A 4,624-nucleotide genomic window follows, 5' to 3' on the forward strand; every position below is an offset into this window, starting at 1 on the left:
CTTTAAATTTTTCTAAGACAAATAAATTTTTATCTTCAAACTGGTTCACACAGGTGACATCTGTTTGTAGGTCTACATAAAGAAATATTGCAATGGTGTTATAAACTAAGGTTCCATGGGCATGGAATGATTTGTGAAAATGAATTGAATTTTGATATGTCATCTTGTTCTTCAAATATAATAAATAAATATAAGTGTAGCCATTACAGAAATAAAAATACATATGGGAAGTTGGACTGAAACACACAATAATGAATTGTTGGTTGTTGCATTCTGTTTATAGTTCATTATTCAAAGTGAAATGAAAATTTCATATAATGTCTAAGGCCTACAAATTTTGTCCCTATGTTTATATGTTACATAAAATAATGTCCCCCATGAAATATTGTCCATCAAGACAAAATTATATATAAAATATTGTAAATAAAGAAATACTGTCCTTGTCCTTTTCCTTCTGTTACAATGGTTTATTATAGATTAAAGAATTGTCTAACATATGTTTCATTGTACATCATCATCAAGTATTACATTATACGTGCTGTACAAATATAAGTAATATACTGACATTGTCACTTATTTTGTAAATATATAAAAAAAAATCATTGGAATACCAGTAATAGTATTTGTAAATACTAGATTTACGATTTTTTTATTTTCGATATAGTTTTGGAAGTACATGAGTACAATGTAACAGGAATATTAATTTGTGTTAATTTGCTATTATAAGTCAAACAAAATATGAATATCTAACATGAATATATGTTGATAACATCCACTTCATGAACAAAAATTCCCTAACTATAGCTAGATAGATCAATTTTGTGAGATTGATCAAAAGCCAGTAATCTGGTTCAAGCTAAATTTAAATGATATGTTTCACATACCTTGCACAAAATGAAGATGTGAAGTGACTCCTGCCCCCTTCTTTATTACACACACTATTTTTGTCATCTGCTTCCTGGTCTTGTTCTAACAAGATATTAATAAATACTCAATACAATCAAACATAAATAACAATGATGGTAAAGAAGGTCTAGCATTCATTTATAATAATGTACTTTGAATTTTAATGAAAGAGAATATTTTCACAAACAATTATTTCTATTATATAGAAAAAGGATGTTTCTATGAGACACATATCCTACTCCTGCTTGCATATATAAAACATCAATGGCCATAACACGAGAACAATGCATGGACACAATCAAATTCAAAATTGAGAAGTGTTTTGTTGTTCAAATAAGTGATGTGTACCAATATCAAAACATTTGGTTAATGCTAACTTCAGTTATAGAACAGAAACAAAATTAAGAAATAATTGATGCAAGCTGACAACTTCATTGTAGTTTTAATCTGGGTAGGCATTATATTCATGATTACTTTTGTCTCAGGCAATAATGAGGGCTAAAATACCAGGACAATTAAGGTAATTTCTATGTCTGATGGGTGTCTGTGTTTGTGTAGAGCATTTGTGAAGGTTTTTTTCCATGAACCTCCCTTCTTTTAAGTTTTTACAGTATAGTACCTTGATCTGACTGTTATGTTTGACAAATATTTTGAATATAATCTATCACTTCTCCTTCCTGTTCTTGGCTATTTACATGGTCTGAAAAGGAATTCATTAATAATAGTCATTTATGGCAAAATGTAATAAAATTAAGGCTTTCATTTTCTTGTTCTTCTGAAAATATCTAACTTAAATTTGTGGAAGTAATCAAGGGAAAAATATTCAATAATTAAACATCTATCTGCATGGATTGCTTATAGTATAAATAAACAAGAGGTTCTAAAGAGCCTGAATCTCTCACCTGTATTTCAGAGGAGAAATTTTTTAAATGTTAGCAAAATTGATGAACAAAATATGTAAAATTGTCTTTAAAGGGCACTAATTAACTCCTTAAGGGGTCAATTGACAATGATGGTCTTATTGACTTTTTGTAGATCTTTCTTTGCTGAACATTATTGACTTTTTGTAGATCTTTCTTTGCTGAACATTATTGCTGTTTACAGTTTATATCTATAATAATATTCAAGATAATAACAAAAACCTGCAAAATTTCCTTTAAACTACCAATTCAGTGGCAGCAACCCAACAAAGGGTTGTTCCAATCGTCTGATGATTTCAAGGCCAATAAATTTTGACCAATTGAACAATTTTACCCCTTGTCGGATTTGCTCTAAAAGCTTTAGTTTTTTGAGATATATTTAAGCCAAAAACTGCATTTGACCCCTATGTTATATTTTTAGCCATGGTGGCCATGTTTGTCGATGGATCAAAACTTCAGATACAATTTATAAATTAGATACTCTAAGGAACTTTCAGTTAAAGTTTGAAGGTATTTGGCCCAATAGTTTCAGAAGAGAACATTTTTGAAATAGTTAACGACGACAGACGACGAGGACAGACTATCGACGACGACGGACACCAAGTGATGGCATAAGCTCACATGGGGCCCTTCGGGCCCTGGTTAGCTAAAAAGAACATGAAACCATGAATATTTTATAATGACCTGTTAGCCAGGAAAATGAAGCCCTTTCAGGTCAACCCTGCCAGATGTACATGCACGCTTTAAAATCATTCCATGCATTAAATAAAGTTGACCTATTGCTTATAGTAACTAAAAACCAAAATAATCTAGGATAACTTAAAATTGACCAATGAACCATGAAAATGAAGTTCCCATTGTGTTCTGCCACTGTGTAATCCATGATGGTTGTATACAATGCAACTACCTTAGGCAAATACCAAAAGTTTGTATGTCTAATATTCAATTGTTATATCAGAACTATTTTCCAAGAAAAAAATACAAACCAGTGCACAACTGTTCCACTCCACTCCTGGTTTGCATTCTCCTGGTCTTCTCAGCCCATACACCTACACAGCCGCTGGCCTTTCTTTTTTTAGTTTTTGACGGCAATTTCTTCAGTTTACCTTTTGACATATTTCCTCTAGCAATTTTGGTCATGGGAATTAGAGTCAATTATGAAATGACCATCCTTTGGTGTAGAGGTTTTGATTGTTATAGTGCTGTCAGATCCTCCTCTACCGTATCTAAGATTGAACTGTCAGCACAGTGATTAACCCATTCTCTAATAACTTGACAAAAATTTCCAATCCTTGATCGCTGCCATTTAGTTCTGCAGCCAAAGACATAGGAAGGTTAAGAATGGGAGAATGATCAACTTATTCTTCCTGATCTTGCCTATCTTCTTGTGGAATTGAATTATTATCTTGCATGGTATCTACTAGCTATATATATATATAGTAGAACAGACACATTTTGACTGTAGATTATGTTGTCAATGCCCATGTTAAGTATAGGATTGTCCCTATTTACTTCTGGGAGCTTATTCCAACCAAACTCAGTGTTACTAAATACAGCCATGACAGGCGCGGATCCAGAGGGGGGGTTCCGGGGGTTGGAACCCCCTCTTTTTTTTGGACGATCAATGCATTTGAATGGGGACATGTAATAGGAACCCCCCTTTGTCCTGGGTTAGGAACCCCCCCCTTTTCAAAATGGCTGGATCGGCCCCTGCATGATATGTTTACATACAAGATGTGATTGATTGCTTCCAAGCCATACAATCACAATGGGGCATATCAGAATCTGGTAGAATGAATTGAACCAAATATGTTCATTTTGACTTTTTACAAGAAAGTTGCCGTCTGAAATCTCATCAATGTCACTGCTTGGAATATTTGCTCCTATCTCAGAAAGCAGTGATCAATAAATTTTCTAGGACGATTCTTCAGTAAATCTGGTATGTCCTCACCATACCCTCTAGCCAATGCAGAGGCTGCTGCATTTAAATGTAAATATCTAGAAAAAGAGAGAATGAATATTTTTGAGAAATGTATACTTTAGAAAAAACTGAAGTTGTTTACAATTACTACATTTGTACAATCATTTTTAAATAAAATTAACTTTTTCACAAACAAATAAATTATCACATAGAATGATGGTCAATAACAATATAACAATACTGTTGAAAGAAAAACAATCTTTCATTAAACAATCTCAAAACATAGAACAACCTGAAATTACTTAAGAATCAACATATCATACACCAGGTCCAAGGGCATAGTTATACACCTATTCTCAGAATAAGTGTCCACGGTTGGAAAATAATTTCTAATTCAAAAAGTTGTAACAAACATCAATATTTATATTTTATTTCAAACATAAGCATACAACAAATCAAAATGCAAAACGGCAGATCTCAACCAATAGAAATAAAAAAGAAAATACAATGCCAAAATATGGGTATAGAGTATGCTGTAATCTACGTTTCAGGTACTTATGCATAGATTCAAATGAATAGTTCAAACATATTTTGTAAATTTGAATAGTTTTCAATGGCTAAATAAACTGATAATAATACAGTCAAATAACTGTAAAAGTTTCTCCTCAAAATTCCTATTAAAAAAAAACATTGGATCGAAATATAAACTGATAAAAATTTGGTATAAAACATGACAATAATATGACAGCTTACATTTTCAGTATTAAAAAACATGCTCAGTGTATGCAAACACTCTACATGTTGTGTATTGCCTCTCATCTGATGAAAAAATAATTACTACACATCTTTTTAAAATGTTTTCATAACAAACTTGGAT

General features: G+C 31.9%; 1 long non-coding RNA gene across 1 annotated transcript; it reads right to left on the reverse strand.

Annotated features, from left to right (window-relative positions):
• Window positions 1-3,203, reverse strand: LOC143070669 (uncharacterized). The gene is made up of 4 exons (XR_012976634.1): window positions 2,813-3,203; window positions 1,526-1,606; window positions 885-969; window positions 1-72 (listed from the first exon to the last, which is right to left on the reverse strand). It is a non-coding gene; the product is annotated as an uncharacterized LOC143070669 (long non-coding RNA).
• Window positions 3,204-4,624: the final 1,421 nt, after the last annotated feature.

Source organism: Mytilus galloprovincialis, chromosome 4 (assembly GCF_965363235.1).
Source record: "Mytilus galloprovincialis chromosome 4, xbMytGall1.hap1.1, whole genome shotgun sequence".
Lineage (NCBI taxonomy): Eukaryota > Metazoa > Mollusca > Bivalvia > Mytilida > Mytilidae > Mytilus > Mytilus galloprovincialis.